General features: G+C 39.3%; 1 protein-coding gene across 3 annotated transcripts in view; it reads left to right on the plus strand.

The window, feature by feature from the left end:
- The window catches only part of OSBPL3 (oxysterol binding protein like 3), an 81,642-nt gene that overhangs the window by 11,264 nt on the left and 47,918 nt on the right, over nucleotides 1-22,460 (plus strand). For all 3 annotated transcript variants that reach the window (XM_084205548.1, XM_084205546.1, XM_084205547.1), the window contains exon 2: nucleotides 7,699-7,819. The gene's annotated coding sequence lies outside the window, so the exon portion shown is untranslated. The remainder of the gene's footprint in view (nucleotides 1-7,698; nucleotides 7,820-22,460) is intronic.

Below are 22,460 nucleotides of genomic sequence, written 5' to 3' on the forward strand. Positions count from 1 at the left end.
TATTGTCTGTGGTCAGTCAGTCACTTTGCAATTCTTCTGCTGAATAAGATCCTTACCAATCTTTTTTAAAAGCTGTTGCAGCTTTTGCAGCTGTTGTCGAGTCCAGATGTGCTCTCAGATTTCTCCTGTCTGCTTTTAACTTTTTACAAAAAGTTACTCTCTGTTGACTGCATGGTGCTGATTGTAGTCGGGCTGATGTCTTTTTTCTTTTCTCCCCTCTGTTTCAACTCTAAGGACAGGTATTCTGTTTGTTCTCCTGCCATCATCTCCAACTGGGTTTTTTTGTTGGCTTTAGAAATACAGACTGTAGGTTTTAAATTATTTTATTGGCTGAAGTAGACACAAAAGCTTGAGAATACATCAAAGTTTTATTTTCAATTCTATATGCAATTTATTCTGCCTTTTTTTTTTTTTTTTTTTTTTAAGAAATCTGTAGTGGTTTCATCTTTTTTTCTTCACACATGCTCAGGAAGATGTTAATTTAATGCTGGTTTTCATAATTTCCCTGTCTGTTTCATGGTCAACATCCTATATTTATTTCTTTACTGAGAAATTTTCACTTTGAGGTTACCGCTTCACATAGTTTCTATGAGGTGTTGAAGAATTTAGTTTCTAATGTCTTTAAAAAAAAAAAATTAAAGCTATATTGAGCTAACTTTATTCCTGTATTTTAATATCTGAGGTGCAACTTCTTTAATCAACTTGTTCTCTGCCTTTTGGGAGCTGTGGTGAAGTGCTTATCTAGTTGAGGCTGTTTCATCTTTCGAGTTATCTACTGCATGCTGCATCCCATGAGGCGTTTCCAGATTTGTTTATGCACATTTAATGAAGCAGCAACTCAGCATTTTCAGTTTAGAGAGTCTGAACTCCTCAATCTACATGACTACTTAAACTTCATATGAGTCAGAAGTTAATCTCTTGTAATGCCCAACTCGCTGGGATATTTTTCATTCTAATAAAATAAAGTCTGTAGCAATGCTGGTTTCTTTGAATCTACTGCCGACTCCGAGCAAGGCTGTCCTTTTTAAGTGTGGTTGATTTTGGCTTGGTGTTTTTTGTTTTATTTTTGGTTTTACTCAGTCAGATTCTGCAGGTTCTTTTGCAATGGTGTGTTTGGGGTGGTTTTTTTTTTTAATCTATCACAATATTAAGGGATGTATATTTGAACACCCCCTACCTCTACGGGCTTTTTTTGAATAACGTGCATTTCATTGTGTTTTAGCCACTAAGATGCTGTTGTCCCTATGATATTTAATCTTGTATTTAATTCAGGTGCATTAGTTTGGTAGTAGAGGCCTCTTTTTTTGTAAGTACACAAATGCTTTAGAATGTTTTATCTTGTCACGCCTGTTTACCCGGGCAGACTGCTTGTCTGCCTGAACCCTGTTCTAATCTGTGCTGGGACTTTCAGCCCTTTATCAAACAATCAGAGATAAGAGTCCTTCTTGGTCACATTCTCATTTTCCTTTACTTGTGCATCGAGGTTGGATATGAGGTTGTGTGGGTGCCCAACAACTCTCCCTTCTCACTTTCATCTGTCACTCCCTCCCTGGGTGTGTCACCTTGCCCTTCATGGTCAGTGTCCTTGTCTGAAAATTGAGAGTCCTTGAGCAGGAGAGTCCTGCTGAGTGACTCTGAAATGCTGGAATGTTTCACCCATCTTTCTCTCTGCTCATTATTTTAATGCCTTTTTATCAAGTCACTTGAGATATAGCTGGATCAATTGTTTGAAGCCCTGCCATATAAATAATCTCTAGAGTCTGTCCCCCCTCCTTAAGTAACCTTGTACACCCAGATAGAATATAGCTTTGAATCAGCAGGGAAATACATAAAGAACAAGGGACAAGGGGCAAGCCAATATATGTGAAACTGTTCACTTAAATGTGACTTTTCATATTTTATAAACATAAAAAACACCTCATGTTGCATGTAAGTGAGTATAAATAATTAACTGAAAATTATTATATGTCATTTTCTTGCAGTCACAAATACAGCAGTAGCTGTTGCCAAGGTTTATTGCTATCGCTACAGCTAAGGCAAATTTGCAGGTCATCAGATGTAGAGGAAAACATCTGGTAAATAAATAGATTCTGGAATTTGTTGACATCTTGACTGGTCACATCTGTTTGATTTGGTTTTTTTCTTTTTTTTTGTTCAAGAAAATGTCTCTGAATAAACTTACTGTGATTAGGCTGAAGCTTCTGCAGGATGGTATTTACTTATTCTGGAGAATGTCATAAATTTACTCTGATGGATCTTCTTGTTTTAACATAATTGCTTTTGAATTAATGCTTTCATGACAATTTTGTGACTATTTAGGCCACAATTGTCCTGACCTAAGGCTGATAATGCCTTTTTTTTTTTTTAATGGCTTTTTTTATATACACATGACTCTTAAGAGGGGAAGGAGTTATACTATACACGTTCCAGTTTTGGAGAGGAGAGCAAAATCTCTTCAGTGTTACAGATGATGAGAAAACAAATTACCTTTTTGTGGTATCTTTTCTGTCCTGCTAATCCCCAGATCCAGATTTAGAAGCACTGTGTGTCTGTCCACCGTAGCTGCATGCTTCCTTTCCGCTCTGATGCTGCAGTGGCGTTGGCTGATCTCCACCGTTCCTCCCTCCTTTTGCTTGCGCGGGTTTGTCGCTTCTTTTCTTAAAAAGCAGCATGTGGTGTGTCCCTGCTCTCTGCGCCTCACAGGGTGGTTTCAGATGTGGGGAGAGGCTGTTTGGTGCTCAGGACTTGTGCAGCCCTGGCTGGCAGGCTGCCTGCCCTGCCCCTGTCTGGTTGCCGCTGCCTGAGAGTAGAACAGCTCAGCTCGGACGAGCCCCATGGAGTTCTGGGGCACTGAGCTCTGATTCATGGCAGTAAGACTATATTTATCCACAGTACATGCATGATGCTTTGTACACTTTGCAGGATTTTTTTAACCTTCATTCGTTCCAAATAGTCTGTTGTGATCAGCAGAGTTTTAAAATAAAGCCATGTTCTGTAAGAGTAACCAGATTTAATACACAAAGTGCCTCCAGTACTCATCCCTATTTTTGATGCTATTTATCCACACTTTGATTTGTTACTTCAGGAGGAAGAATCTTAATGGGAATGAGTGCCGTGATTCTGTGCTTTACCAGAGGTTGGTAAATGAAGTCTGTGCCTGCACTGGCAGTGGGAAGCCTTTCTGTTCTGGGGCAGCTCAGCCAGCAGTAGAGCGCAGATTTCCCAGTGCAGGACAGCGTCATGGAGATGACATGACAGGAGGCTCGCTGTAAAACCTCTCCTCAACAGCAGAGAGACATAGTTCCTTTAACCTGTTCTATTCAGCCTGCTCTGCACCTCAGAAATGGTAGGTCAGAGGGCAGAAAATCAGTGGTATACTACCTTTGGTCTTGTTCAGTGTAGTACGTACTTCCTGGCAGCCCTCCAGGCAGTGTTTCTAAAGTGCTTGCACAGCTCTAACACAGCCAGTCCTGGAGTTTTACAGCTCAAGTGAAGGTCCAGGTAATGTGGCATTTGGTGATTCACATGGTCTGGTAAATGCTTTATTTTCAGTAAGTAGCATTATTATTCTTTTTCCCACTCAGTAAAGGAGAAGGGGATGGATGAAACCAGAGAGAAAATAGGAAGATGGTCAGATGACAGTTTGGGGGGGAGAGAACAAAGTTTGGAGTTCTGGCCTGAGGGAAAGTGGGAAGACTTGCCATTGCAGCAGTGGTTACTTTTAATTTAATTCCATGGATTGTAGAAAAACTGTGAGCACTTTAATTACATAATGACCTCTAAAATGAAGGTGAACAGAAATGCTGAATTCATAGAACACATTTCTAGCTGTCAGCCAAATTTTCTGAGTGAAACCCGTTATCAGCACACAGAGACAGGAAAATGAAGCTTGCTATATGGAACTTTTCGTTACATTTTTTGAGATCTTCATTGCGCAATAGAAGGCAGAAGAGAGAATTTGTTTCATGCCTTTATCAGAGTGCTGCAGTCTCAGCTGTTCCAGCAGGTTTTGGACCCTCTCATGCAAGCTGTGCCAATCCAGAGGCTGCAGGGAAGGGGCAGGCTGTGTGTGAGTGTGTAGCCTTGCTCCTCTTCCTGCCCCGTGGTGCCCAGCGAGGTGGCACAGGAAGAAGGGTGTGCGCACCACGGCAGCTTGCTGGCAAAAGCATCATCTTTGACTGGAAGGGCAAGCAAGATTTGCAGTCTGCTAATAAAGCAGAAAAAAGGCTCAGTTTGAAAAGGTATGCATGCTTCCATCACCTGCTGTACCTGGAAGCAGAGTGGTGGAACAGGGAAACATTTGGTCTCTCGAAAAACAGGAGTTCTGAATGAGTGTTGGAGACTAATGTAATCATCCAAATGGTTTGCTTCCTGCCTCGCTGTGCTAACATGCCACTCTGTAAGCATGGGTGCTTTTTCTAACGAGAAGATTTTTCCCTCCTTGAAAGACAGAAAAGCTGAGGGGGAGCTATTAAATTCTGAAAGCTATATTTAGCTGGGAGCAATTAAAGCTAGCACTGTATAATGACACTTGAGATTAGCTTATCCATCAGGCAAACAGTAAGATTTTAACGTTTGGTTTCAGTCAGACTTGGCATTACTGTTAACTTCTGCTTACATTCATTAAATGACACATTTTAGAAGGTGTGTCTGGTGCAGTTTGTTCTGGAGAAGTTATTTGCTTGCTTGCTGTTCCCACTTTGTTCCTACTTCCATTTTCAGTGTAAACCCTGTAGTCCCATGTTGCTTTTGAAAGAGATAGTTCTGCTCTGCCCTCCAGTCAGCAGATGCCTGGTTTGCTCTTTTCATCATCTTTATGCTTGCAGCATGTTGGTGCAGTGAAATGACTCTGCAAACACTGTGGCTAAAAATTTGGCTTTTTCCTTCTTTAGTTAATAATGGAATTAATTTTCCACTCTAATTTCTCTCTGCAGTCATGTTTCTACTGGCTTTAGTAGAACTTGCTGTGGGCATAAATGGCTAACCTGGAGAAGGGAGAGATTGGCTGGTTCCTCCCCAAGAGGCCAGTTCTGCTTGATGCAGACTTACCCCAAATTGCAGTCTATTGCCAAACTGAGTCTTTGTTACACTCCTGGTAGGCTCTTCTGGAAACAGTTAGAAATATTAGTCCTTCCTTAGGACTAATGCAGTACAAACCACCTTAATTAATTGCTGTAGATTTGTTAAAAGGTCACTTATTGCATGTTCATTCTTTTTTTCTCTTGGGTACCAAATAATTAATTTTCTCCATTCTGCATTAAGTGAGCATCCCTCTGTGATGCTCACATGATCTATAGCCATCCACTGTGAGACATGATTATTGCTCAGTTTGTCCTTCTATTCCAGTGCATCAGGCTCTGGAGTTTTTCTGGTCTAATGTTCTTGAGTGTGTCTGTACAACTATGGGTTACTTTTTTATTACACAGGCACAGAAAAAGTTAAAAATCAACCAACAGTGCATTAAGCTGATCTGGATTTCCCAGATGGTTTTAGAACTTGTGTACCTGTGTTGCAAAATGTTCAGAAACAAAATCATGTGAGTGCTGCTTTATGCTCACTGAGCAGAAGAGATCTCTTGAGTACAGTGGTTTGGGGACCAAGGGAGAACATGGAGCCTTTTTTGGACCAGCAAACTGTTGGGGAAATTTCATTTTGGAAGGAGGAAAAGTTGATGTCTATGCAAAAATGTGGAAAGATGTGGAACAGCAAAGGCATCACTTGGCTTTATGGCGTGCCTAAGTAGTTGATCCCTTGGCTTCCTGAGCTGCTGATGGCCCAAGGTGTCCAGTGAAGGATGCTTAGGCTGTGTCTCCTTTTATCTGCCACTTTCCTTTAGGGTCCTTCTAGAGACCCTGTTACTTCAATATGATTGGTAATATACTCCTAGTAACTAACTTAGTTCTTTGTAACCTGTGTCAGATAATTTCTTTCCTGTTTTTCTTACAGTGTTCATGCAAATAGCACAGAATTAAAGGAACAAATTTTTCAGCTCTAGCTTGTTGGGGGTTTTTTTTGAAGGCTTTTTATAAGGTTATTCAGTTGCCTTAACCATGAGAAGTTTTTAATATATGATTAGTTGGAGGTTTCAAATGTAGAACAGCTTAATTTTTGAGTTACTGGGAAAAATGCCAGCCATAGATTTGGGAAAGTCTGAGTAATAAAATCATAAAGCTGGTTCATCGCTCAAATATGTTGTTATTTCAGCTGCCTCTGCCCACTGCATGTTCCTACAGGCTAAAAATGTCAATAGGCTTTTATATTAATAGCTATTTTAAGACTCTAATCTTAAAAGGCAGTACAATGAAAGAACCTTAGATTTATCAAAAATATCAAATTCGACACATAAAGTGTTCTTACTCTAGTTTAAAAAACTTTCACCCTTAATATTTAGATGATTAAAAATACACAAGTTCATGTGTTGATTTATCCTAAAATTAAATCACAGATGTTTAAGCTACAAACCAGATGGGGACAGTGGCATTTTTAGGAATTGATATAGAAGAAGCAAGAAATTGAGTGTAAAATGTGAAATTAGGAGATATTAAATATAGACAGTTGATAGGAGAAGGCAAAAGTATAGCTCAAAACTCTGAGTTGAAAACAGGGAAAAGAATTTCCTTTTTACTTGGAAAATTTGCTAAGACTGTAAGAATAATATTAAATAGGGGCAGTAATGTCAATTCAAGAAATGCAGAAGAATTTAATTTCATTACTGAATTAAAGCTGTAGTCTGACAGCATGTAGAAGTAGTAGCTAAGAAAAAGTTAAATTGTAACAGTAATCTAAATTCAAAACTTGTCACAAGTAATTTGAAGTATTCTCTGATGCTCATTCTGACTTTGAAGAAAGATCAGGAAAGCCTCAGAGAAAGCTTAACAATGTGCTAGTTTTTATAAACAGTATGTGGTAGTCAGACACTAGTTTGTCTGGGGCTGATTGATTGCAGACTTTTGGAAAATTTATCATCAAGCTGATATGGGAACTGACTCGGGGCAATAGAAATTCAAATCTAATAATTGGAATGAAGGACCATGCAGAACATGAATATAAAGGCAGACTAAACCATTGTTTCTTTTTAGCTCAAATGGAGCATGTTAAACTTTGTCATAATTTCTTTTTGGTAGTGTTCACGTTGTACAGAGAAGTCTTGCAGGCTGCTAAAACTGTAAAATTGGATGGTCTTCAGAAAAAGTGCATTTTGCTAAACATCAAAGCCCTGAGTTAGTTGCTTCAAAGCAATAGCTGAATAATGTTACAAGTTTGTAAAGAGTAGTACCCTGGCATCTATTTCAGTTCAGGATTCTTCTTTCTTGTTTTTGTGCTGACAAGATGTTTTAGGTGGGTTCCCCACAGCCTCAGTAGAGTTACACACTTGTGCAGAGTTCTGCATTTTTGGAGCAAGAAGGGTTTCTGATACAAAATGCATTGCTCTCACACTGTATTAGTAGACTAAAACTCAACTTGCCTAATTATATGGGAGAATGTGGGTAACCTGAATTTTTAATGCATATATTTCAGAAAAATGTCAGCTGTAGATGCTGCATTTTAAGGAAATGTTTTGGGAGGGAAGAATACACAAAAATCAAAGCAGAATAACTCGCAACTATTCATATATCCTACTTGTTGCTTCTCAGGTATGAAAGGACAATGCAGCAGGAAGTTTTATTTCTCATCTGCTTTTTTTGGTTTGTTTTTCAGATCCAACACAAGACTCATGTGAGCTTGCCACATCTTGCCTATATGGAATAGCTCATCCTTTCACTTCTGTAAGAGAAGAGATTTGGATTCTTCCTGGTGGCAGTGATCCTACCCACTCGCTGTAAGTCAGTCATCCTTCTCTCACAGCTGTGTTGCCCTCCTTCTGGGAAAGCAGAGGTTAAATTGGTGTGGAGCCTGTTCTAGCCTAGAGAGAGCAGGATCAAAAAAACTGTGTAAGAAGCTTCCTGGTATGAAGAATCAGTCAATGGAGAATGGGAGAGGTCTGCAGTATAGCTGAGAAGGGGCAGCAGTTCAGGCCCCTTTTGGGATAAGGCATGGTGCTCAATTAAGATGTCAAGAAGAACAGAAGAAAGTAACAAAGAAATAGAATAGATAAACCTGAAGTTGTGCTAATGTAACCTTTTATTCTGCTTAGACAAGGGTAATTGTTCAAAAATACCTCAAAGCTGTGTTACTTTTGAGGGAAATGGGATAAAAAATACCATTTGTTGGGTTGTACTGTATTTGGGTTCCCTTCAGTCTAAGGCTTTGGGGTTTCCACTGATCACCCACTGAGTCAGGAAGGGGGACTCACCCATTGCTCCATTGGACTGTGTGGTTTGTGTCTCATTCTGAAATGCTCTCTCTAGACTGCAGCCAAATATAGGACTTGGGCAAGGTTGAGATTGTTATCGGTGACATTGAAAATCTTCTTGTCCTGCTGGTGGGATTTTTTGCCTGTGTTCACTAATTGTGAGGTTTAGCATTGGGAGAAAACTCTGTCCTGAGTCATAATTCCACTCATGGCACTTGTGGCATTTTATCTTCTCTAATAGTATGTAAATGTAGTCACAATGCATTCTGAATACTTAACAATTTCTCTTTTGGTGTAGGAATGTTGATAATGTGTTTGAACTTTCTGGCCAGCTGCTTGGGCTGCATTTCAACTATTAATGTTTGTATTTGTGCGTGTGTTTATAAATATGTCTATTCTTGTCCTTCTAAACCTGTAGGGACTAGATTAGTATTTTAGAGCACATAAGCTGGTTAGGATGTTTTAGGCCTTATGTGCATGTAATTTACATATTTAATTGCAGTTTTGGAAGGCTGGGTTTTCTGAACTTTGCAGTTCTTATAGTCCTGTGCATAAATTGATGTTTTTAACGTCAGTCTTGATAGACTTACATGGATGTCATACTTGTAAACCAGAATAGAGCACTGCTGTTTGCCCTAATTTCTTACTGTATTTGCACCTGTGTTTGTGCAGGCTTAATCACTGTTTAAACTTGGTGAAATTTTAGCCTGAATCTCTGTTTCTCTTGTGAGCATGTAAAAGGTATCACTAGCTCTGTGGTGCCCAGTAGGAATTTGGTTTTCTCTGGAAAGCTGGAGATGAGTCATGAGAACTGAAGTACGGAGCAGGCACAAGGACTGAATCTTTGCTGGATGTGACTGCTGTAAAGCACATTAGAAACCACATATGTTTTCAGCTTCTCTGAATTAGAAGCTGTAAAAGTGTCAGTGGAGGAGAGCAAGGAGTGGCAAATACTTTCACTTGGTTGTTTCTGTTGGTAGGTACTGCCGTGCTGCTCCAATGGGAGGTGCCCAGTTGCTATAGGATCCTTTTACCTGTGAAGATAGTGGAGTTTATCAACACTGTTACAAACAGCTCGCTGATAAAGTTGGGAAGTTTTATGTCTAAGTAGCAAACCAAAGGTTTTTTGATTGCCTATGACTTTGAAAACATTTCTGTACGAGGCAGAAATGAACACAGACCTGCCCCACCCCAGTATGCAACGTGTGGCAATTTTATTTACCGAGGGGGTTCCTGTGGAATAGATAGGTTTGTGACTTCACATGGACTCATGCAGGAAACCTGTGAAAAAGTCTGGTCAAGACCTTATCTGCTTGTCCTAATCTTTCTAGTGCTCACCATTGGAAGGCAACTTTGATAGCAAGGGTGGTAGATTTACAGGGATACAGAAATGACAGCGTTTGAACAGCTAGAAAGAGGGAATTTTTCATTGCTCCTCTAAGATTGGCAGCAGAAGACTGAAATGAGAATTGGGATTTACTTTAACAGTAATACTTCCATTTCCATACTGATGCAGTGCGATCCTGTTGGTGTATGTTCTCGGAATGCATTAATACTTTGTAACACCCTGTTTTGGAGATACATTAAATCTCACATTAACGCGTGGAATAATTTCCCTAAACAGCTCCGTATCTTTTGAAAAAGGAAAGAAACAGTAGCTGGTGCTCAAAGTGAATTCACCTTTAAGAAACTATCCTAAATTCATTTTTACAAGCTTGAAAATTGAATCTATGGCTGTTACAGAAGCAACTTCCAGATGTCGCTGAGCCCTTAGAAGAATTCTTTACTGCTCTCCTGAATGTAGGAAAATATAGTGAAAGAAGTGATCCTCAGTCCACATAAATTTTTTTAAAATGAACTACATGGAAAGCTTGTGTATTCTGGTCTTTGTTGGTATTTTCTGTTAGTTTTGCCAACGTAAAATTCCAAGCTGGGTTCTTTGGTACTGTGTATGTACATTGACTATTTGGTTTTATTTGACTTGTGAAAGGTATTTAATTTTACTTTTTAAGCTGAATATCAGCAGCTTAAAAGAGCAGCTGTCTGCTGCACTTTACTAATAGTGTTATATGAAAAAGTCTTCATACAGAACAAAATTCTGCATTAAAGTACATCATTCAGTACTTCCTCTGAAGGAAAAAGAGGCCAGATCTTAGCATGCATATGCTTGTAAATGCAAAAATAATGTATGTACAACCCTAGATTTTGTGTACAAGCTCAGGACTATAAATTTAAGCCACTGCTCTCAGATGTGTTTCTTTTGGAATTAGCTATGAATATTTGTACTAACTTGTCCAGTGAGTAGTAGCATAGGTAAACATCCCCAAAAGAAATGTGAAGGGAAGAAAAAGCCTGTTGTTAACTTCCTGTCTCACTAGTGGCTATTGACACAAATTAGTTTTATCTTTTTACGTCCAAAACAAACTGTAACATCTGAGTATCATGGATTGCATCTGTGGTTGGGAGGGGTGAATAAGCAGGTTACCTTCTTCATGGAAGCATAATTTGTATCTTTTAGTTTTTTTCATAGGTACTTAGGTCTAAAACAGAAAAGTCTAAACTCTGCTTAGACAGAGGAACTGTTTGAAACAAGCAGACTGATGACTTTATACGATCTCAGAATAAAGCAATTTTTTAAGACTTGTTTCAGTAGAAAATAAGTGTGAAATTACAAAAAGGTGAATGAAATATACATCACAGTTTCATTAAGACAGCAGGATATTATTTATCATTTAAATGCATATTTTAGGTCAAATTGTTGCTTGTGCCAAACGTGTCAAGCTGATGTTTGGCTTGAGGTGGTGTGACAAGGTTGTGAGCTCCTCAGCCCTGTGGTGCCAAGGTGACAGACCATTCTCCCTGGATTCAGGGCAGAGTATGCCACACATGCAAATTCAGGTCTTTTTAATAGTTACTGCTTCCTACTTTGGCAGAGACTATGAACTTTAAGTGCTTGAAATAGCTAATTAGCATAGCCAAAAGTAACTTAGGAGATCATGAGTCTTGTCTCCTGTTATGGAAACTTTACATTCCTTAAGCTTAAATGCAGAGAAAAGTAGCAACTACTGTGTGTCTGGTTGTTCCAGAGACAATCAGCTGGGTCACCTTCCTGTTTTAGCAGTGGGAACAAGTTGCCTTCTTACTGACATTACAGTGAGGATTTTATGAAGTGAGACTCTGCATTTTGCTTACAGAAAGTGATACAGATAGTCCATATTCCCACACCAGCGAAAATGTTTTCATCACACCCTCACTGAGCAGAAGCATGCACTTTTCATGAACTCAATCCTCTGATGTACATAACTTTTTGCTTGGAAAAGCCAAAAGAACTTGCTTCTTCTTTTAAGAGCAGTTTTAAGAGATCACCTCTGTCTTTTAGTATATGCTTGGACACGTGCTTCTGCCAGTCTTATCTTTTTGAAAAAAGATGGTCTACATTTTTCTTGTCTTTGCTTATGTAGACTCTGGTAATTTATTTGTCCACCAGCTGAAGAATAGAAATAAAGCCACAGATACACCAGAAGGCAGAAGATTTGTCATGTTTCAATGGTGGCTTTAGTAATTAATTATGACCAACAGCTGTATAGCTTCAGGGCCCCTCTTTTCCAGTTGTGCCACAGCAAAGGTTTTGTGTGCGAGAGAAATGCAGGAGAGTGGAGGAGAAGGCTGCAGCTGTTGGTGGGCTCATCCAGATGTGGGACTGAATCCCCCATCCTGCCAAGTGTGATTGGGAATGAGGGATGGCTTTGGCCTCTAGTCACTGCTGCTTATTCACTGATTCCTAGTTTATATGCCTTATACTCACATCTGCTTCAGAGAAAAGGTCATATTCTTGTTTTAATTCATAAGGCAGGTTCTCGTAGCACCAGGTACTTGGAGACAAAATGAAAATGGAATTGTTTCCTTAGGTTGGAAAAAGCTTCCTGCTAACCAGAAAAATATTATGATTATTGAAGTGGTTACTTCTCAAGGAGAAAAAAAGATTAAAGACTGAGTAAAGTGTTAGCATTATAATTTTTTTGAGCTACATGTATAAAGCTGAGTGGCTTTTTCAGTTTCAGTTTGTGGGGTTCTGTTACGTTAATGTGTTTAAGTCTTATCCTTGTGTGTTTGCCCAAGAATGTAATGTTGTAGATTTTTTTTTTTTTGTTGCACTTCCTATCGAGCCATATAAGAGGGATGAAAAATGGTCAAACCTGGTGAAGTATAATTATCACTAGTGATGAACAAACAGAGATGTTTTTATGAAAATGTAAAATTTGCAGCATTTGTTTAATGAGTGTTTTTAACTTACCCAACTTTATCCATCTCACTCACAAAGTGTCTGTTGTGGAGACATGTGCATAGCAAGAACTTTTCAGAATAGAAGTACATTCCCACATCAACTTATGTTTCAGGAGCATTAACGTTCTGAGAGAAATCCAGGAAAGGTGCTGCCTGATAGGGAGTAAAACACTGTCTGGTAACTTGGAGACACAATAGTGAGCACCAGATTAAGGATGAAAATAAATTTATGATAAAATGATGGTGATAAGATAGAATAAAATGATGACAAAGTTTTAAGAAGCCTTCAGTGCAGCAGCATGTTTTATTGTGACTTTCCCTGCTCTTCCCTTCAGAGAAGTCCAGGGGACTTCTCTGTCTTCAGATCTGGAGGAGACCTGGGCTCTGCTGCTGTGTTTTTGGAGGATGGCAGGTTATTAAAGAAAGAAAAAGTTTTTGATCTAAGACCAGATTTCATATCATGCTTTACCTTGAAAAGTAGCAAAAAAATTTTTTTTTATTCCCCCCTTAAGTTCTGCCCATGGTATGTTTTTCCCCTGGAGTTTTTTACTTCCAGTGCTTAAATATCTGAACTATTTGATGACTGTCCATAGGTGTGCTTGAATATACTTCAAGCTGTATTTTATTTTAAACAGCAGGAATTATGCTTTCAGAAAAAATCAAAGAAATTCAAGTTATCATTCTACTTTAGAAGTCTAATAATAAAGGACTGATCAAAATGTTGAAATTAGTCTTTCTGTTGCACAGCATTTGTTTGGAACTTCTAACAAGCTGTCAAATGTTCCAAAAAGAAATTATTTTAATTCTTGGGGCATTTACATTAGCTAAAAGGCAGAAACTCTCAGCTGCTTGGATGGTCCAGGGGCAGCAGTACTCACTGTGGTGGCAGTGAAAAAGCTGTGTATGTGTGTTTCTGGCTGAGGGACCAGTGGAATTTGGTGTTGGTGATGACAAGGAGGACTGGAGAATGGCCTAGTGCCTTTGTGTGTGATTTTTTTTTTTTAATGCCAACTTTTATTGGGTAACAACTCTTTGCTTCTAAAGATTTCAACTGTTAAAGTTGGTTTTAATACATTGTGATGAGTCACATGCCACTTACTTGCTTGTTTGTTTTGGTTTTTTTTGCCACCACTGGACAAGATCACAGTAACAGGTGGTTAGCAAAGTAAAATGTACACTAAGAAAAGCTGATTTATAATTTTACCCTTAATACCATTCAGCATCTGGCCAGCAGCTTTGGAGGGAAAACCTTTGTTTCAAGAGAAGGAGGAAAAGCATTCATTGTTTAGCTGCTCAAGCTTTGGGACTCCAAAGGAAATTGGATTTTCCACTCTGTGGAGTGAGACAGGCTGCAAAATCTAGAACTTAAAAGTTCAATAGATTTTGATTTGTCCTGAGGGTAGTATAAAATAAACACTTTCTATGCCTGTAGTTGGCTGTTTGTTTTATCTTACACAAATTATGGTTTGTACTTCACCTTTAACATTTTTACATGTGGTTTATGTTTTGAGCTAGAATTGTCTGTTCTGTGTTTGCTGGGTTGCCTTTTTTTCCTCTTTTTGTTGTTTTGTGGGTTTTTTTGGTCCCATATAGCTATTGAGGAAACCTAAAAGAAGCCACTAATTAAGAGGTGATGCTAGCTAAGTGTTAGCTGTCAAAGGCATGATTCAGCATCTCCTGCTGCAACCAGCTTCCCCTGCAAGTTGATAAATGTCCATCTATCCTGTCTTTGCAAAATCCTTGGTAAGGAAGTGCAGGTAACCAGGGTGCAGGGACTGCCCCCATGGCTGTGTGGTGGCTGGCACCAGGTGCCACCTAAGCCACCCTGTCACTCCCCTCGGCTGGATGGGGCAGAGAAAATGTAGTAGCAGGCTCATGGGTCAAGAGAAGGACACAGAGAGATCACTCAGCAATTGCTGTCATGGGCAAATCAGTCTTGACTGAGGGAAATGAATGTGATTTAATGCCTGGCAAATATGGGTTCATGAGAAATAAACCCAAATCTTAAAACACATTCCCTTCACCGCTCCCTTCGTTCTGGGCTCAACCTCCAAATGCACTCCCAGTGAGAGGGGAATGAGGGCTGGAGTCACATCATCACACGTTGTCTCTGCTGCTCTTTTCTCCTCAGGGGAAGGACTCCTCACTCTCATGCCCTGCTCCAGGGTGGGGTCCCTCCCATGGGAGACACTCCTCCGGGAATTCCTCCTTTCCATGCCGCAGTTCATCCTCAGCCGCCCCAGCGTGCGTCCCCCGTGGGCTCACAGCACTTGTGCAGTGCTTCTGAAATGGGATTGTGCCTCTGAGCTGGAGGCCCTTTTAAGAAATAAGGAACCACTAATACCATCTTGTGCCTGGCTGGCTGGCTCTGTGTGGGATGCTCCAGCTGTGCTCTACAGGCTATTCACTGAAGACTTGGACTCAATGATCCTTGTGGGTCCCTTCCAACTCAGAGTATTCTGTGATTCAGTTGTCACTTGTGGGAAGATAAATTCATGGATTTTTTTTCAGTTACATAACCATGCATCACATTTCATTTAACTTATAGCCCAGAAATCTGACTGTAATGCACTCGATATGATGTGTGCATTTAAAACACAAAGGCACTGTCACAGAGAAAATAAATGTGCATATTAAGACTTGATTAAAAAGAGATCATTAACACTTGAGCAAGGTGCTAGTATCACTTCAGATGCATATATAGAAAACGTGAGTATCAACATGCCTATTCTTTGCACAGGTATTGGAGATGAAACAGTTTTATTATCACCAAGAATTATGAGGTTTGCCATGGCAAGTGCAGCAGAAGTCCTTAGCCTGATGGATGGAACAGAGCTGCTGAAGGTGTATTTGGTAGAGAGGAAGGCTGCAGCCCCCTGAGTGCCCACCTGAGGCAGATGGAGGCTGACTGACCTGAGCACAGGGGCCAGCTCAGAGGGCCCAGCCATGCAGGTGCCGAGCAAAATGTCCAGATCTGAGTGTCTGCAGTGAGTCAGAGCTCAGGGGCTTCTGCCTGTGCTTCCAAATATGCTGTCATCAGTCTGGTGTAATCTAATAGGCAGCGACCTTTAATTGCCTTTTGGCCTTGTGGCATCAAGCTGCTACTGCCATAAATGACAATTAGCAAAATTCCTCTCATTAGACAGCAGTGAACAAAGGTTAACATGATAGAAAGTGCAGGGTAAGGAAGATGTATTTTCCTTTATAAAGAATATTTTGTTACTGTCACAAAAGCATCCATATGACTGCATGTGTTTGAATTTCAGAGTGTTCTGAAATTATTGTGAAAACTAGCTTTGTTGCTATTACTTATTAAAGTTAGTAGTTGCAAAGAAGTTCTGGGTCAGTATGTTAAAAGGAGGATCAAACGGAAAACTGTTTAGTGGTTTTGGATAAATTGTAGCAACTCAATTTGGACTGCTTGCTTTCACCTGATTTATTTAATTTGCTACCTGTGAAATACCCTGTTTCTGTCCATGGGTACATGAAGGCTCATTTATGTTGTTGGAATAATGTCTCTCTGCTTGCTCAGCTGTAGAAAAATCAGGCCTGCAGCATCCCTGAAAGTGGTTCTGAATCTAAAAAACAGTGGTTGTTTATGTACAAAATGTTAATTGTCACTCTGCTCTCTTCAGACATAACTAATGTGTGACTTAATTTAGATATGTTAACTGAGAATCATTATGTTCACAGGGGAAGTAACGCATTTGTCACATGTATTTACTTTCTCATGCTTAATGCATAGCATCCAACTTGACAATTCCTGCACTTGTTGGGGAGTTTAAGCTCCTTAGATTTACTGTGTAAGGTGGTTAAGCTGCTGGTTTTAACTTCCAAATGCCTAATGCTTTTTCCATGTCCTCACCTAGCTCCAGAAAAGTATCCCTGGCATGGGCAGTGGGGCAGGGAGGAAGACAGAGAGAAATTGAGCTGTTCAGACTGGTGAAAGGAGATGTGAACTCTGAGCAATAAGTGAAGTCCCCAGGCAAAATTAATATAAAGTCAGATTCCTGTGCACAAGGCAGCAGCATTTATTGGAAGCTGTAATTATTTTAAAGCACTGTATGCTGGATTTGTGTGGACAATCTGTAAGAACAAATAACAGACTTTTTCAAAATTAGTTGCTGAATGCCATGGGGAGTAGAAGGAAATTTACATTCCAGTTTGGGGAATAATACTGAAATTTTAACTAGATTGGCAGTTGGTAATAGGTCAAAAATTGTATTTCTGGGAATGCTATAATTTATATGAAAGAAAAAAGTGAGGTGTGAAAGCTTTTACTGTAGGTTTGGGTCTAAATGAACTTCACCTTAGGGTGGCTGTTTTAGGAAGCACAAAGATGCAATCAGTTTTCACTGCATGCTGTTCAGAGCCTGGCATGTGGCTACCATTTGTCCCATTTTCAAAATCCTTCTTCAAAAACCTGAAGTGCTAAAGGGAGAAAAACATAAGGAGAGGGATCAGAGTATTTTTCTCTGAGTAATTCAGTAACTTTTTTATACTTGACACAAATATAAATTATTTACATTTTTATGTATGCACTTCAAAAATGAACTCTTGTGTGGCTCTAGTAGTATTTTAGTTCAATGCCCAGTAGGAATACAGCATCAGGTCCCCAAGAAATGCTTTGTGTTGTACTGTATTTTGTTTCAACTTTTAACAGTGTGGTACCCATTCAACATGGTACACAATGTATTCCCAAAATCATCTCTTGTAATGCTGGAGGGTGGCAGGAGATCCTTTTTGTTTTGTCACTGTGTTTTATAGTTAAACAGTGACTGGAAGCAGTGATCGCCCTCGCTGTGATCTGCTTAACTGGTATTGTAAAATCACTCCAGAGAACAATTTTTTGCTCTCTCACCCTGGGAACCACATGGGAAGAGTTTCAACAACACCTCTTTTATTATTCCCACTGTTAGTGTGAGTGTCCTACTCTGGAAGATGATTCTAAAGAGGGATATCATGGGGCTGGTGAGCAGTCAGGTGAGTCAACAGGTTAGAGAAGAGTCTGAAATAGGAGCTGGGGCACTGCCAGCTCCTGGGGGCCACCTGGTTTGTTTGCAGCTAGAACAGACAGGGGATTGATTTTCTTATTTTTTTGAGTACAGAAGAGAAGACTGTCAAACTGCAAATGCTGATAATGTAACTTCTCCAAATGCCATACTTCCAACTGCCAGTGGCCACTCTCAGATTTATTTTTAATGTGATGTTGCATGTAAATCCTTGTTATTTTGGTGTAACAACACTTAAGATTTTTGGGTTTTTGGACATATTTTATGATGTGATCTCAAAAACAGTATAGTATGTTAGGAGAAATAATTGGGTGCATTTTTGTATGGAAATCTTAGGGGTTTCTTACTTAAATCACCATTCACTGTAAATTTTTTCACATTTCTCCTCCAGCTCCTCCTTTTCTACATACATTTAATTTTTCTACTTTTTCACAATTAAATGTGTAGAACAAAAGGATGAAAATCAGTTCAATGGTTCTGGTTTGACTGCCTGTATTACACAGGTGTATTTTTTCCTACAAGGCAGCATGAGTTTTGACATTGCTTTAATGTCTGCAAATGTCATGTTTTCCAGTCAAGGCTGGATGAAAACTTTGTGCATAGAGTTTCAATATTGAACAGCCTTTGAGAAGACAATTTTATGTCAGAAGTGAAATTTTATGTCCTGAGCTTTGTAAAGGTGTTTTCCTCCTTTATGCATTCTATATTTTATATTGTTAGAAATATATTCTTGAATAAGTATCTCAAACCTTTAATGCTAAAAGTATCACTTGGTGGCAAAATTGTAAAAAATGCTTTCAATGAAAGAGTAATATTAGTAAAAGTTAAGAAAAAAATGTAGGTCAGCATGGGTGAAGTAGGCGTGAGTGCCATCTGTTAGGAAAATAGCTTGCACTATTATGTTTGCTGCAACTTCATATGTTGGTGTTTTAGTCATTTTAGACATTTTTATTAAAAATCCCTGAACCTTTTCATGTTTCCTCTAAGAAATTGCTTTGTTCTACTTTCCTTTTCAGAAATTCATCAAGAGAGTTATATGAAATAAGGCTTGTTAAGTATTGTCAGAACTCACTTTATGCAGGATCCAGAATTAACCACAGCTTTGATTTGTTTTTGTGTTGCAAGTCCTGATGGTCTAGCAAAGCCAGTGCCATATGTCAGCAGTTTAAAAACTAACACAAAACTGATGAAGGGTTGGAAGGAGAGTAGAGAGAGAAGGCAATGACTGGTGGAACTCTAATATTTAGCTGCTTGAGGAGAATCTACATAGCTTGTGAAAACTTATGTGTATTTCTGGTTTTATAGCCTATAATTAAAATCCAGCTTGCTGGTTGCTGTTCAAGTATAACCAACCTCAAGAATGCTATGAAGCAACCAAAATGTTGGACTGTACACATTACAAAACTCTTCATGTTGTTGTCTGCCATCTCTGTGGCCTGCTTGCAGTGACTGGAGTTGAACTAAAAAATTATATATTACTTAGAAATAAAAAATAAGGATAGTTTAGTTGTACCACCCTTTCACTGAGCTCAAATAAATTTCTGTGTAAATTATTCATTCTCTCATATTGCTGAGGCATCCTAATTAAAACCTTCCATCTTGTAAACCTCTAAAAATACTTGAGAATCAGAGCATAGCTAAATCTTTTTTTAATCAGGGGTATTTAATTTGAATTTAATTAAATTCAAATAGATTGTTGCTAGCTTGCACTAACCTGAATCTAAATGTAAAACTGGGGGCAGAACTGTCTGGATCAATTGAAAATAACACTACTTCCACTTTCTTGGCCACCAGCTGGTGATGACCATCCCAAAGCAGAGTGTGTGAACTACTTGCTGTGACAAAAATCTCGCTCTACTGAAGTGAGTCAGGGAGGGCTCCTGTGATTTTTTTATTTTTGTATTTGTTTATTTTTTGTCAGGGAAACTACTGATCTCCAGGAAAGGACAGTAGCAAATTGCTTGGGAGCAAGAATTCCGTTAATTACTTTGGCAGATTTGAAAGTTAATATGATTTTGAGCTCTAACCTGTCAATGGAAGCACTGTGAGCTGCTACTGAGACCCACAAAAGTTCTCAGCAGCTTTGTATTAACTCTGAGCTCTATTGCTGGAGGCAGGCCATATTTTTACATTGGAATGTCATATTGTAGTAGCCTTGTATAAATAGACTTAGTGCATTAAAACTCTTTGGGTCTTCCTTGTTTTGGGCTGTCTGTAATAGTTACATCACTCTCTTTTTTTTGGCTAATCCCTGAACTTGCTTTTATGTTTTGTACCCTTGTAGGCAGAGGCAGGGCAAGGTCTGACATGAAGTCACTCACTCTGAGATGGACCTTCTGATCTTCCAAAATATGGGTTTGCAACTTCTGCAGCTTTGTGTTTAGTTCTTCCCTTTTTGAGGGCAGAAGTTCCTTTACCAGCTCAATCCAAGTTGAGCCTCTGTGGTAACCCCAGTTGGATTTGTCTTTCCCTCCAGCCTTTCAGAACTTGAAGACGTGGTGGTGGGATTGCATCATTTGAGGTGGGGAGAGGATCCTCTGTATCGTTCTTTCCTGTTCAAGAGCTGCCCTGTTAACCAGAGACCCTCACTTCTGGCCTGCATCTTTTTTTGTCTGACCCAGCTGTTGTGATTGACACTTTCCCATGTCTTATTAATTAGACAAAACATTGCATGGAGTCATTCAGATTTATAATCTAGATTCCCACACCTCGCATCTCTCTGCTTCTTGGTCTCTTTCAGTTCATCTTTTCCCAATGCCATGTTGCAGAAGACTCGATCTGTGGAACCGCCTTCCTGGCACCCATTGTCAAGGTGTTCATTACAAGCATAAATATGAATGGATTTAAGACCAGATGTGATGCAGAATCCTCCAAGAGTGTGGTTCTGGCATCTGTGACTCATTCCTCTCACCTGCATCCCCGTGTACGTGGGAGATGAGTGTTTCCAGGCAAAAGGACAGCTGCAGGCATCCTCCTGTCTGTCCTGGAGCAGCTCCTGCTAAAGCCTTAACAGTTCCAATTTGTATGCAAAATGAACACATTTCTCTGAGAGATGTAGATAAGATATTCAGAAGGAAATCTTTACTGTGAGGGTGGTGAGGCACTGGCACAGGCTGCCCTGAGAAGCTGTGTGTGTTCCAACCCTGGCAGTGTTCAGTGCCAGGCTGGATGAAACTCTGAGCAACCTGGTCTAGAGGAAGATGTCCCTGCCCATGGCAGGGGGTCAGAAGTGGGTGATCTTCAAGGTCCCTTTCAGCCTAAGCCATTTGATTCTATGGTTCTCTGTATACTTCTTTCCTTCGTGCTGGCTTTTGGTTTGTTTCTTTTTTTTTAATTGAAAACTTGGAATTAGCAAACTCCTACCTTTTGGCAATAATAATAAAATTACTTAGCACTTGCAGTACTAAGTGTGACGCTTTAAATGTTATTATTTCCTACAATGCATTTCTAAAGTGTTGATGTTTGTTTGCACATTGTGTGTTTAGAACTCAGTGGCCTCTCACCTAAAGTGGTGTTAGAGTTAACACTGATCTGCTAGCAGCTACCTGCCCTTGTTCAGAACACCACACACCTCTTTTGTGGTTTCCAGCTCTCTTCATATGAAAGACCTTCTGGAAAAAAAAAATTAAAATCTACATAATATTGAAAAGAAAGCTGTAGTGCTACATGTATAGATGCTAATGTTGTAAAGTACACTGAAAAAGGTGTCCTGGAGTGGACTTAGAGACAGAAGCCTCTAAAGTTACATTAAGTTGATCAAGAGGAAATACGAGACATTTAGAGCTCGTCATCGTTGCACTTTATAAAATGTGTAAACAAATTTCTATGCATCCTAGGAAGAACTGAATCTTGTTAGCACAGTGATTAAAGTTATTAAGATTTAAATTTTGAGATAATAGGCCTGCTTACAAAGGAAAAATGTGAAACATTCTCAAAGGGAAGTGCTGGTTCCTTTGTACCTTTTTTCTTTTAGCAATTAGTGACATACAGGACAAATGACAATTCCCATGTATCATAGAAAAGCAGGTTTCTTAGTGGGGAATTAAAATTTTAGTTTGGTTCATTTGGTGTTTTTTTGTTTGATGTTTTTCATGGTCTAGTTGCCTTTTTTTTAATTTATTTAGAAAGTAGATGATGCCAAAGTGTGAAAGGTAAAAGAACACATCAAAGAGGACAAAGCAGGTTTGTTGGATCCTGCAACTCTTTAATGAACATGTCTAGCTCTCCTGAATGAGATTAAGCATATGTGTTGTGTTTGCTGGCTATAGCACCCTCGTGACATTTTCCTTCAGATTTTGGTGAGGATCATGCCTGGGCCACCAAAACTCTTCCAGTATTTCTATTTGCTGTTCTACTTGAAACCAGAGGTGACTGGGATTGTGTTTCTTTCTCCACAGTTAAACCAAATAATGTCAGCTGGTTTAATAAAATATCTTGTTTTATGTTGGCCTTGATGGATTTATGGATCTCACAGCATTATGCAGTTCATGAGGTCACAAAGAGCCAGTCTGATTCAAAGTTACACTGATGCCTTCAATGATTTGACAGAAAAGTGGTGTCTTTGCTTGATGTGCAGACAGTTCTGTCTTAAGATCTTGATCTACTACATGCTGCCAGACTGACAGATATTTCCAGAGCTAACATTGTGCCTATCAAAACTGAATCCAGGACAACAAACACTGTGTATTTCAGTAACACTTTAGCAATAATGACTGCAGTTTTGAAAAGGAATAAGCCTCAGGGCACAGTGAAATATCTTTGTTTCAGTGAACAAAGCAAAGCCTTAAGTAGTAAGAGCAGAAAAATGAAAGACAACCAAGCTCCTGCCAAATGTTTCCCACTCAGGGATGTTATCACTGAGAGATGGGCCT

This window comes from Fringilla coelebs, assembly GCF_963513975.1.
Source record: "Fringilla coelebs genome assembly, chromosome: 1".
In the NCBI taxonomy this organism is placed as follows: Eukaryota; Metazoa; Chordata; class Aves; order Passeriformes; family Fringillidae; genus Fringilla; species Fringilla coelebs.